The 14,577-nt window shown below is 37.8% G+C and overlaps 1 protein-coding gene across 1 annotated transcript in view; it reads right to left on the bottom strand.

Moving 5' to 3' along the window:
• The window catches only part of LOC126760604 (uncharacterized), a 236,310-nt gene that overhangs the window by 132,994 nt on the left and 88,739 nt on the right, over positions 1–14,577 (bottom strand).

Genomic DNA, 14,577 nt, shown 5'->3' with positions numbered 1-14,577 from the left:
AGAAAATATTCAGAGCAAGGCGCTAGGAAAATAATAGAGCATACCTTGTGCACTTGTCCAGCATTGGCAAGACTACGCTGCAAGCAGCTGGGGTCCTCACGGTATGATACACTGGAAGAGCTATGGATAGTGAGGCTACAGAATCTGCTGAAATTTCCGTCAAGCGCAGGCATCCTAAAGGATGACTACTTCTTATGGACTTAGTAGCAGAACACCATCTGGTATCGCAAAGTACCAAAACTGGTCTATGCGTGGCTCATTGGCCTACCGGACTAACCTAACCTAACCTATAGGGTCTCAGAATTTTCCTTCCGCATATTACAAACTTCGTGGCAAGCTTGATATATCCTGTTCAGGGTAAAAAAGTCGATTTTGTATGTATGTATCTACATTGCAATCAAATGTAATACGCACCAACAAAATATGCTCAGGGGATTTCGCTGATTACGCTTGATTGTTGATTACAAATGGAATTCAACTGCTGCCAGCTTGGTTGCTCACAAAATGTACATACATGTTCGATTCGCCAATTCGCTGCTTACTATGTGCGTGCTCTGCTCTCTTGTTTCAAAGTTGAGAGCAATAAAAAATAGTTGCAGTTGAGTGTAATACAAGCGAATGCAAGAGAGTTTTCGTTAGCTCATTGGAAATATTTTAAGCGCTCGCGGTTCGCTTTCGCTTTGATTTTGTCTGTTGTTTGTTCGATTCGTCACGCTTTAAGTTAAGGATAAAGCAAAGGCAGTGAGGCTTTGGCAGTATAGAGTTATCAAAAGTTATATATTTTACGTTTGCTAGAGTTTCTTGGCACCCATGCTAGTAATCGTCTCATGTTCTATTTGTGCATCCAAGCTTAAGCATCTTCCTCACTACGCCCCTGTAGAGCTTTATTATATGGAGTAGCTCAGCCAAGCAACTAGTCAAGTCAATTAACTATTGTCGCCATTATCAAATATGAATTTTCAAAATTAATTTGATTTATCGAGCAAATGAATTTCTTAAATAATATTACTTTTTTGCACAAAGTTGACTCTTTTTTATTCACTTTGAGCAAATCCAGTTCAATATTCCTCATAAATGTATCAACTCTTAAGTCCAGCCATTTGTGATTGCGCTGATTTACCAACAAAACGATATCCGTATCGACATATATCCGTTTATAATTAGTTGAATGCGCATTGCAAAATGCAAAACTCAATTATGTCCCCAATTTGTTGCTTACCACATTTGTAATTCAAAGTGCTTAAAATCTCTATTGATGCTTTGCGCATTCGAATCCGCTTAAGTATGTTTGTTTAGATTTATTTGCTTGCATTCGAAGTAAGGCCAATCATGGATTAATGAGGTTTTCGGTGAAATTGTGTCAAGCCAGTTAATAAATATCGATCGATTGCAAGCTACAGTTGCATAATGTGGACTAACATACAAATAAATATATTAATTCGGTGATACAAATAAATATATCACAAATACTGAGATAAAATTCCGAGAACAGCGGAGTATTATTCGGTTAAATTAATAACTGTGTTCTTCATCACTTTCTTCATGAATGTGCCCACTTATTTAAATATAGTAAAATATAACCAATTCAATCCCTATTTAAGAAAAATGGCTTTAATATATTCGACCTTAAAATCAACAAAATTTTAGCAATAAAAAGACGGTGATTAATTTAACTCTTAGTAAACTGAGGAAGCTTCAAATAGATGACGGCATTCCAAAATTTTGTCTTTTGGTCATTAAGGATGTCACTCACAGTTCGCTTCCGTAGATGACATATTTTCCAAATATTTGCAGTGATTACTTCAACCTCAACAAAGAGACCACCATATATTCCAAATAAAATTGCAGTTTAAAATTTCACTATTTGTATTACTGTAGGCAACATTTTGAGTATAGTCTGGTTTAAGGCGACGAACAAATTTGCAATCCGCTCTGCAAATCAAAATAATTATGACATGTTTTCAACCACAACTGCCACATAACGGTATGCGAAGATTACAAAATTTTGTGTTATAAATACAAATATGGCATCACCGAAAACTTGAGCATAAAGAAATAACAAGATCTCAACAATGGATCGTCTCAAAAATTTTAGGTATGATTCAATGTTAGACCCATACCAAAAAACCCGAATCTTTTGGCAACAGGACGTTGACTAATTAGTCCAGTCGTTTAAACTTAAATTAGGTAAGAATCTCGGACTTCGATATACCCATTTATAGGGTGTCAATATACAAGTATTTACAGACATATAATTGGGTATATCGAATTCCGTGGTGAACTTCCTATAATGACTGGACTAAGTAGCCTTTTCGCACAGCCAAATTAATTTAGTACATTAAGATTAAATATATAGTGCTTTAGAAAACAGTTTTTGTCTTTCGCACAGCTGGTTACTCGGTTTACGATCTACTGCTACTATTGCCTTTGTGTTTTACTTTGTATTTTTTGTAATGATTAAAATTCAATAGCTAATTGCTATATTATCAATACACACAACTGAATTTACAGCCTGGACAACAACCAGCAGGGTTAAAAACAAAAAAAAACAATTTACAGAGTGGGCAACAAGCCAAAGAGTTGCATTCCAGATTTAACTCAATTTCAATCCGATTATGAATTAATTTAGTAAGGTAATATTTATATTGTATATTTGTATGATTAATCGTTCAAAATTAGCGCTTTAATCCAGCAAAGACCAGTTAATTGATCATTTGACTCCTGTGCGAAAAGGCTATAAAGGTTACAAACGATGCCCTTGACAACGTAGATAACACTCTATATTCATCAAAGCCATCACCACTGATGATGAGACATGAATTTATGAATATAAGGGCCAAACTGTACAACAATCTAACGAATGGCGCTTTAAAAATGTACTGGAAAGCGGCAATTTTGGTAAGCCAGATATGGACGTATCAATGTTAAAAGCACAATAACAAAAAAACCACAAACCCTGAAATTACATATCTCGGGACCCGATCAACCGATTTCGACTGTACTTAGTACTCGGCATTCTTCTCATATTTCTATGGCACAGTGTGAAAATGAGCGAAATCAGACTGCAACTACGTCTACTTCCCAAATAACATAATTTTAAATTCCACTTGATTCTTTAACTTGCCAGTACACAAATCAAGAAGTAATTAATATAACGGGATACAAGTTTGCACTAATAATTGCTTTAAAGTATGCCACCTTAGGACCAAACATTTTCCTTATTCAACCAAAACTGTACAAGACCCAAGGTACTGAATAAGGAGACTGCAGTATAGTATATGGTTGACTTTTGAACAAAAATATCGGTCAATATACGAAATATTAAACTGAAATTCATGAAGAATTCTTTCCTGGCGATAGTAACTCAGTGCATCAAAAATGGGTTGAATCGAGTCAATAGTTCACTGAGCCCCCATACACCAAATATAAAGATTTTCGAAGCTCCGGTTGACTTTGTACCGCATATATCGGCCAATATTTGAGTAATCTCAATGAAAATTACAAAACATTTTTTACTCATAACAGTGTATATTTGTGCCTAAAATAGTTGCAATCGAGCGAAAACTGAACCTAGCCCCCATATAAGTATTATCGGTATTTTCGAACATCCGCCTGACATTACTCTATACGATTGGTTTTACACCTTAAAGTATTTCCCTGACTTTCATTCTTGAAAGTTGCAAGAGTATAAAATGTTCGGTTGCACTCATGCTTAGCCCTTCCTTACTTGTTATACTCTCGCAACATAGTTGCTAAGGAGAGTATTATAGTTTTGTTCACATAACGGTTGTTTGTAAGTCCTAAAACTAAAAGAGTCAGATATAGGGTTATACTATATACCAAAGTGATCAGGGTGACGAGTAGAGTTGAAATCCGGATGTCTGTCTGTCCGTCCGTGCAAGCTGTAACTTGAATAAAAATTGAGATATCATGATGAAACTTGGTACACCTATTCCTTGGCACCATAAGAAGGTTAAGTTCGAAGATGGGCAAAATCGGCCCACTGCCACGCCCACAAAATGGCGAAAACCGAAAACCTATAAAGTGTCATAACTAAGCCATAAATAAAGATATTAAAGTGAAATTTGGCACAAAGGATCGCATTAGGGAGGGGCATATTTGGACGTAGTTTTTTTGGAAAAGTAGGCGTGGCCCCGCCCCTTACTAAGTTTTTCGTACATATCTCGGAAACTACTATGGCTATGTCAACCAAACTCTATAGAGTCGTTTCCTTTAGGCATTTCCATATACAGTTCAAAAATGGAAGAAATCGGATAATAAACACGCCCACCTCCCATACAAAGGTTATGTTGAAAATCACTAAAAGTGCGTTAACCGACTAACAAAAAACGTCAGAAGCACTAAATTTTACGGAAGAAATGGTAGAAGGAAGCTGCACCCAGGCTTTTTTTAAAAATTGAAAATGGGTGTGGCCTCGCCCACTTATGGACCAAAAACCATATCTCAGGAACTACTCAACCGATTTCAATGAAATTCGGTATATAATATTTTCTTAACACCCTGATAACATGTACGAAATATGGGTGACATCGGTTCACAACCACGCCTTCTTCCAATATAACGCTATTTTGAATTCCATCTGATGCCTTCTCTGTATAATATATGTACATTAGGAACCAATGATGATAGCGGACTAAAACTTTACACAAATACGGTATTTGAAAAATATGTAAATGACGGATAATGAAATCTCGATTATCACTTTATCGTGCGAGAGTATAAAATGTTCGGTGACACCCGAACTTAGCCCTTTCTTACTTGTTATCTTTTATCTTTGTTATTATTATTTTATTTAGTTTCCCATAGGTTTTCGCTCTTGAACTTATATGAAACATAATTTTTATACCCTGAACAGGGTATATTAAGTTTGTCACGAAGTTTGTAACACCCAGAAGGAAGCATCGGAGATCCTATAAAGTATATATATATAAATGATCAGTATGTTGAGCTAAGTCGATTTAGCCATGTCCGTCTGTCTGTCTGTCTGTCTGTCCGTCCGTCTGTCTGTATATATACGAACTAGTCCCTCAGTTTTTAAGATTTCCTTTTGAAATTTTGCAAACGTCATTTTCTCTTCAAGAAGCTGCTCATTTGTCGGAACGGCCGATATCGGACCACTATAACATATAGCTGCCATATAAACTGAACGATCGGAATCAAGTTCTTGTATGGAAAACTTTCACATTTGACAAGATATATTTACGAAATTTGGTATAAATTATTTTCTAAGGCACCAATGTAATCTGTGAAGGGTATATTAGCTTCGGTGCAGCCGAAGTTAACGTTAACGTTTGTGAGTTTATCAATTTACCCAGAATTTCTATAAATGCCTCCTTTCATTCGCGAAACGCGTTAACCGCACCACGTAAATAAAAATTGCTGCATACATTTAGGCAGTGAGTAATATTAAATGAGCCTATAGGCTTTAGTGCCGAAATGCGCAAAATATTATTTTTAGCGAAGCTATTTATAAATAACTGTAAACTGCAAAGAATTGCATTTTAAAATTTTCCTATTAAAAATTTATGGTAATTTTAGCAGGCTGCCACATTTTTAGCAAATATCAGTCGATTTCTGCAAATATATATGTGTTTATGTGGCATTCAGTTTTATTGCATTATGCCGTTATGTGAGCAAAATGAGTGTGCAACACAAATACAAAGTCATATATATATGTTTATGTGGGTGTATGTGTGTGCATTTGGGCTTTTGTAGGCAACAAAAACTTGTATGCGAGCAAAAATATGCAAATAACCCTTAACACACACATACACATGCCAAAATTTATCAGAGTGTGTGTTTTGAGCATGAATTTCCTAATTGTGAACGCCAACGCCGAGCATGTAAATATGTATGCATACGTATAAGCATGTATGTATGTATGTAAGTAAATATGTTTTCTTCTGTATATATCTATGTATGTATGCAACAGTACATTTGTATGCCTTGCTTGTTGCCGTTTTGGCTGCTATTTCTTGCATTCGTTGTAACCACCGTTCACCGTTCACCATTCACCGTTGCTTCATATTATTGACTTATTGCTTTTTGCGCTCAAGGCGCTTCCTATATACAACATGCACTAAAAGTAAAAATAATGAATAACAAAAAGTGCAATAAAAATAAAAACAACAGCGAACAACGGGCCAACTGAATGTACGCTTCCGCCATCACCTGTTAGTGGTTGTTGTTGTTATTGTTGCACAAAAACCGACTACAAACCATTTGTACGTTTTCAGCGCAATCATTTGTACTTTTGTATGTATGTATATATGTGTGTGTGTGGGTGTTTTTGTCGTTGTACACCGCTTGCTTGTGTTTCAGTTCTCTTTATATTCCAGTTCCTGTTCACCTCTGCCGGAAGCTTTGCTGCGACACGACGACCTTGACAGCCACTGCCAGTGCCAGCGACGCTATCGTCGCGTTTGCTCATTGAATAGTGTTGCCTGGCTGAATGGTGATGAAGGCGCACCGCTGACGCTCACGCTGATGATGATGATGATGACGGTGTAGGTGGTTGTGATGAGGTGCCGATGGTGGCAGCAGTGCAGAACCACTGAAAGACGCAACATTTAACTAGTGCTTGAGCCAGTGTGTGTGTGTGTGTGTGTGTGTGTAGTGTTGTTGCCGACCACCCACCCACCGCAGTTCAAGCGGAAATTCAAATCGAGAAAACCAAAATGAGAATTTTGATTTAAGTGGCAGTTGACAATGAAAAATATACGCCAACTGTGGAATTTATTGAGAAACTAAAAAATTAAAACGCGACAGCGAAGGTGACTTGACGCTGACAAAAACGAGAAATAAAGAAAGGAATGCATGGCAAAGAAGCACTGCAAAGAAACATCAGTAAGGGAGGGCTGAGCTCGCATGGCACGAATATTTCTAGTTTAGATCGGTAACTACAAGTATATTTTATAGTAGGCCAATGTTAGGGCTACCAACAAATACGTATTGAGGAAACGACGTGTGCAAGATTTCAAAGCGATACCTCAACAACTGAAATTAGTTTCTTCTGGGTGTCAGAATTTCACTGACAAACTTAATACATCATGTTCAGGGTATAAATATGCTTTATTCGAACAAAAATCTGTAATATCGCCCTTATAGTAGAAAGCTCTCACGATATAGTGAACTCTATTTTGATCCAAAAGATTTCTTAGGACTTCAATTGGCTTCTTGAGCAATCAAATCTAAAGAATGATTAAGAACGTTGCTTACCAATTCTTCTTGAAAAACAATTTTGTTTTTATTGTGAATACGGCGGATTTGAAACCAATACCTGAAAAGAGCTTGTTTTGTCGAACGCCAAGAGCTGTTGAGAAACCTGCAGGTAATCTAATGGAAATGCGATGGTTTCTAAGGACAAATTCCTTAACTTCTTTAACGTTCGGCACGGAGAGACTCAACGAGCTATACTGCACGAACGGTGCTGTCCCATGCAACATAACTTTTCTACGATCTCATGACCTTCTCTGAGCATTTTCTCATATACACTAAATACCTGAAATTCTCTTTAAAACTATATATTAATTGATATCATAGGCATAATTCTGTTGGAAACAAATTTTTTCTACAGTAAATTGTTTGTCATATAAGTTCAGTGGCGACTTTTAATTTTTTCACTTAAATTTCGCTTGAATTTTAAAGGAAGTAGAGCAACCTAAGAAAAAAGTGAATAATATTCGTTATAAAGTTGTTTAACAATATTATCACTGAGATCTTTTACTGTCAGTGCCAAGTTATGTTGCAGTCTAGCGCTAGAAGTCTTGACTTCGGACCTACCGAACTCTTTGCTCTTAACCACGTTCATCTTGCCGCAAACGTAAGAGTTTTTCTCGGCATTGTCCAATAGTCGTATGAGAGGTGAAGCTAAGGACCTTGTCGAACGAATATTGTCAAAGTTGTACGGAGGAAGGTGCGGTGGACCTTTCACAAAACTGCTGTTAAAACATATCGGCAGTCATATCTTCGGTGGATTTGCTGCAATAGCTGAGATTGATATCAGCTGCCTCAACAAATTTGTGACAAGATCAAAGCACTTTATCAATGTTTGCGGATCTTTTCGGTAAATATTCAACTGTATTTACGTAACATCATATAACGTGAATTGACGTTCTCAGCTGTCCACGTGAGAACTGTACTGGTCATTGTAATAGGAGCGACCTTTTAACTTTATCTAACATACCTTACATAAAGTCCCACAAATGTATGTACCTAGTTTCCTAAAGATAATTAATTTATCAGCCGAGATATCCATCAAATTTCCGTTTCGACGCATATGAGAGTTAAAGTTAACCTGACAATAAAAGAGCCTTTCCGGTCTATGGACTACGTTTACCAATCCGTAACCCACATAGAGTTATACTATTCTATATATCACGCATATTTTTAATTAAAAACTTCAATGTATTTCTTGAAACTGTAATTACATTTAGAAAATTTGTAGGATTATTTAAAATTAAGGATGCCAAAAAAGATTGCTGAAGTTGTCTTTGGATTATTAAAATTCGTATAATTCCCTTGTTAATATTTTAATATTATATTTGAAGACGGGCACCTGAAACTACATAATTATTTTCGCTATTTTTGTAATTCTGAAAATATCGTTATGGGGAATGTGGACGCGGTTACCGTCGGATCTCCTAAAAGTGGCATAGCATAGCTCTATATAATCTCATCGCCGAGTTTAACTTCCTCGGTTTAAAATATTCGAGGGTTCTGCTCATTTTGTCAATAAGTGAACGACCCCGACTCATTTTTCGCGACAAATCTTTACAAGGTGTCTTTTCAAAATATTGCCCTTGGATATCAAGTTTTATAGGCTGCATATTGTTCAGAACGGGCAGTATTGTGGGCGAGATATTAGTACAACTCTAGCGACAGACGGTACTCTCTTTCACTTGACTAATCTCATCATTCATGTAAACTGACGTTGAACAATATCAAAAGCCGTCATAATTGCTAAGGACCTCTCCGAGCCGTTCGATACCAAACGAGGTTTCAGACAAGGCGACTTCCCAACGTGCAACTTCTTCAATCTAGTCTTGGAGAAAATAGTTCGTGCTGCAGAGCTGAATAGAGAAAGGTCCAATCCTCTGTAAAAGTGTACAGCTGTTGGCGTACGCCGATGACATCGATATCATTGGCCTCAACAACAGCGCCTTTAGTTCTGCTTTCTCCAGACTGGATAAGGGAGCGAAGCAAATGGGTCTGGTGGTGAACGAAGGCAAGAAGAAATATTACCTGTCATCAAAAAAACAGTCGTTGCACTCGAGACTTGGCTCCCACGTCACTGTTGACAGACATAACTTCGAAGTCGTAGATAATTTCGTCTATCTTGTAACCAGTATTAACACCAACAACGATGTCAGCATCGACAACGCAGAATAACTCTTGCCAACAGGTACTATTTCGAACGAAGTAAGCCTCTCGACGAACAACGACCAAACTTTACATGTCACTCATCATCCCCGTCCTGCTATATGGTGCAGAGGCATGGATGATGACAACATCTGATGACTCGGTATTACGAGTTTTCGAGAGAAAGGTTCTGGAAGATTTATGGTCCTTTGCGTATTGGCAACGGCGAATACCGCATTCGATGGAACGATGTGCTGTACGAGATATAGGACGACATTGAAATAGTTCAGCAAATAAAGAGACAGCGGCTGCGCTGGCTAGATCATGTCGTCCGAATGGATAAAAACACTCTAGCTCTGAGAGTATTCGACCCAGTACCCGACAGGGGAAGCAGAGGAAGAGGAAGACCTCTACTCCGTTGGGAAGACCAGGTAGAAAAGGACCTGGTTACACTTGTTTTCTCCAATTGGTGTCAAACAGCGAAAAGGAAGAACGACTGGCGCGCTTTTGTAAGCTCAGCTATAATCACGTCAGTCGTGTCTACGCCAATAAAGAAGAAGAATATTTATCACACATTTAATAATTTTGTTAATACCGGAAAATGGGCGTAATTGTCGCCTGAGAAAAATGGCATAGGATAGTTCTATATAATATGATCGCAAAATCTTAATTGCCATGACTTAGGATTTTTGCGGTTTCTACTTATTTTGGCTATATATGTGTTTAATTGTTCACCAGGTTAACTCAGCAAAGTTTAAACGGACAGACGGGCAAAGAGCTCTGCTTTATTTGACTACTCGGACTATTTCTACTTTTTACCCTTGTGCTGTGACATGTGCTGGGTGTATAAAACAAGAAAAGACGCTGATAAATAATTTGAGTGCTAAACTTTGGAAAGTGAACTTTTTCTAAATAAATACAACAAAGCGAGCAGTGACATAAAAAATTTCAAGCAAAATATACCTATGAGGCATTTATATATATATATATATATGTATATTTGTATATATGTCAGTACTATATACAAGCAACGACCGTCAGCACCGTGGCGACCGCAAGAGTCTGCCATTTTTGGTGATTTAGAAAAAAATCTGATTTATTTTCTCACTCAAAGTGGGCGCCACAACACTCAGAGATGTCATTGTCATGCAGCCAGCCAATTCGGCCACGATTTGTCGCACATACACACAGACACACAGTTACACTTGTACGGAGCTTTCGCGCATTGAAAGCGTCAACTAAAGTTATTGGCTAGCGAAACGTGTCGAATGCAATGATTTGTAACGGGACAAATAAAAATTTGAGGTATTTCTTGCGAGCGTTTCAATTCCCTTGGTAGTGGCACTTTTTTGTACAGTTACAGTTGTTGTTGCTTTTTGTGTAAGTGCTGGCTGGCTTGCCATTAGTCCGCTAATAGAAGCAATTTAATTCAAAACGAAATATTTGTCATTTGCTAAGCGATTTTTGTTGCAATTGTTATTGTTGTTGTTGCTGCTGTTACTATAAATTTTGGAGAATGTCAGAATGTCAAGGTAATTTGAAAGTGAATAACGGTAAATAGCAGCGCTGTTGTATACGAAAGTGTGATTAATTAAATATGCTTGGCGAAGGCGGTGAGGGGCAAAGTAATAAGGAAGGGATATTACTATAATGGAGATGTTTGTAGAAAGCTAAGTAGTCTTCAGGGCTACCATATTGCAACAAAAGACATTGCGTAGATATTGGTGTAACTTTTAGTACATAGTTCGGCTTAAAGGTTAGTGAAATATAGCTTCAGAAGTTTAAAAACACAGTTTAGTAAAGAATTTGGATAAGAATTGGATCGTCTTGCTCTAAAATGACAAGCATCATAAATATATGAGTTTCAAAAAATGTTACTGAAATTTGGTTTTTCTTTAGTTTTAAAGCTATTTTCAACGCGATTATGCTTTCTTCTGATGTTCTCTCAAAGAGAGCCTTGAATCTCTTAAAAATATGAAGCAGAGAGAGTTTATGTTATAGACGTCAAAGTATCTACTCCACCTCCATTAAAGTCGAATATCATTAATGATGGTTATTAATGTGTTCAACAACAAATCGAGGCAACGCGGATGGTTGGTGATCGACCTATGAAATCGCAACCAGAGCTGGGTCATAAGAGCGAATGTGGTACTATGATTTGAGGATACAAACTTGAAATGTACGGAAAGCTCCAATAGAAACATTGGATATACCGTTCTCATGCCATAATCTTCAAAAATATATCATGAAAAAAAATCTCATAAATCGACAAAGCTCTTTAAACCTGTCGCAAATTGTTGCTGAGGCGGTTAATGTATATTTCGGCTATACACCCGGTTCGCTGTAGGTATGGCTACCGGCATACTTCAAGCTCAGCCTTGGAAATGCTGGACTATGGAGCCAACCAACTTTTACAATTTGTCTTCAATAAAATTTTACACCATCCTTGACAATACCCAGTAAGAACTCTGGCAATTTCGACAATATGAACCTTGCATGTGAGTCTCCTGCGTTTTGCTCTACTCCAAAGTGGCCTTGCAATGACTAATTACAAACCAACGCTTGTTAAGCTCACGCAAGTCAAAAAACTCAGCGCTTGAACGCAAGAATACAATGGATACTCAATTAGTTTCTAATACGACCCGTGTTCCAAGGTTTCCTTTCTTCTGAGTTCATCAGCTTTGCAATTTCTAGAAATTCTACTATGGCCAGGTATTCAAAAGGGTCTGGTAATGCACTAGTTGTACATATATTAATGATAGTGTGGACAAAGATGTACATTGAGCGCTTGAAGTATGGTCATGACGATGGGGTCGGCTGCTTTTTTAATGAAAACGCATGGTATATATTCTTTAGAAAGGTTGATCCATTTCGGAGTTCCCTGTTTTTTGAAAGAAAAAAAAAAACGGAATTTTCTCTGACTTTTTCGAGCATTTCGACTGATAACTGTCTAATGACATGCGTGATGTTTCGCTCAAAGGCCTGAATCAAAGCGAGATTGTCCGTATAGACTTCAGACTTTACATATCCCCACAGGAAAAACTCTAACGGTGTGATATCACACGATCATGGAGGTCAATCGACCGGCCCGACCTTCTGCTCACCGAAGTGTTCTCTCCATTGAAATCCATTGACTGATGCAATGCGTGGGTAGTGGCGCCGTCTTGTTTAAACCAAATTTCGCTGAGATCACGAGGTTCGATTTCGGACATCCAATAGACGGTGGGATCGATGATTTCACTTTTAACAAAACACACCAAATCGTTGGTTTTTCTGAATGAAATGGCAGCTCTTGAATCTCTTCAGGTTACACTTTGTCCCAAATGCGTTAATTTCACTTGTTTTCAAGGTGCGTTCCAAAGTAAACAAGATTTTTTGAATATAGTGCCCCCTGGTGGCGCCATCTATATGTCGACTGGTGCGTTAGAATTTGCTACTTTTTATCGATTGTCCAGTGAGAGTTTCTTGACATTTCATGGACTGTAAGTAAAGTTATTGCGCTTTAAGTGTCAGTATGTTTGTGTTATCGGTGCGAAAATGAGCTTCGAACAAAGAGCCAACATTAAATTTAGTTTTAAAATTAGTAAAACTTTTACCGAAACGTTTCAATTGGTGAAACAAGGTTATGGCGCTGATTGTCTATCCCGTAGCAGAGTGCACGAGTGGTTTCAACGTTTTCAAAGTGATCGTGAGGACATAAATGACGATCAACATGTGGGCCAATCAAAATCCGTAAGCACCGGAAAATCCATCTAAACTATGCGCGAACTCATCAAAAATCAGCCGAAATCATCATTGAAATTCATGGAAATGGAATTGAACATCTCCGTAACATCGATTTATCGCATTTTGACCGAACATTTGGGCTTACGAAAGGTGTGTGCACGGTTTGTTCCGCACAAATTGACTGACGACCAAAAATTGCTCAGAATCCAACATTCGAAGGGCGATTATTTGACCAAAAATCACATTTTAACCATTAACACCTCCCCGTATTCACCTGATATGGAACCGTGCGACTTCTTTCTTTTCGGAAAAATGCCTTTGCCCATGAAAGGAAAGCGTTATGCAGACGTAGAGGCCATTCAAAAGGCTTGCACCGGCATACTGGCGGACATACCGGCCAACGAGCTAAAACACTCGTTCGACATGCTTTTGGACCGTGCAAAAAGCTGTATTGAAGCGGAAGGAGACTATTTTGAATAAAATAAATTGATTTTGCCGAACAAACCATTTGTTCTGTTTTTCTTAAGTCCTGTTTACTTTGGAAAACACCTTGTACATACCCATTGAGCCAGAAATGGGCCTCATCGCTGAACAAAATTTGGCTCGAAAACGTCGGATCTTCTTGAAACTTTTCAAGAGCCCATAGAGCGAAACGATGTCGTTTGGGAAGGTTGAGCAGAAGCTGTAGTTTGTATGCTAACAATTTAAGGTGTCGACATAAAAGGCGCCAAATCGTTCCATACGTCAGTCCTGCGGTGCGAATCTTCTCTCCATGGTCTTCCTGTATACGCTCAGCTACAACCTCTATATTTTCTTCTCTGGGTGTGTAGGACGTGGTCTATTCGGTCGAATATTATCCAATAATGAATGCTGGGTCTCAAGACGAATGATGGTGTTGCGATTAGTGCGCTGAGTAGGCCGATTCTGTTGACCATAAGTTGAGTGAAGTGCGCGAAACACATTATTTACGGAACGCGAATAGCTGCTAAAAAAGGATATGCATATAATTTTTTATTGACTTTCGAGCTTAAAGAACCTAGTAAATTCGAGAGTAGAGTGGCGATTCTTTAAACATTTCAAAGGTAGGCAAATTTATGTGATTCAGAATTAAGAAACTAGCATTGTTGGCATTCATTTGGTAAGGCTGTGATCTGTTTGATGGGTGTTACTTCAAAAAACGCTGATGAGGAGTTTCCTAAAAAAGCAAAAGAAGAAGATGCGAAGCGTATTTCTTTTCGGCTGTAATGGATGAAGAGCTTATATTTTAACAAAAATATTACAAAACTCTTCAAAGCTAAAAATATAAATTCCTTTATAACCAAATGAAAAGTATAGAAATCAAAATATTCGAGAACCTTGCTCTACCGGAACTCAATCTCAACCGCCACAAATTGTGACATTCTAACAGAAAATCATTTCGCCTTAAACTTGATGCACTTAATGAAGCAAATACTTCTGCCAAGCGAATTG

This window comes from Bactrocera neohumeralis, chromosome 5 (assembly GCF_024586455.1).
Source record: "Bactrocera neohumeralis isolate Rockhampton chromosome 5, APGP_CSIRO_Bneo_wtdbg2-racon-allhic-juicebox.fasta_v2, whole genome shotgun sequence".
In the NCBI taxonomy this organism is placed as follows: Eukaryota; Metazoa; Arthropoda; class Insecta; order Diptera; family Tephritidae; genus Bactrocera; species Bactrocera neohumeralis.
Note: the sequence above shows the minus strand (reverse complement) of the source record. Positions and strands in the feature narration are given on the sequence as shown.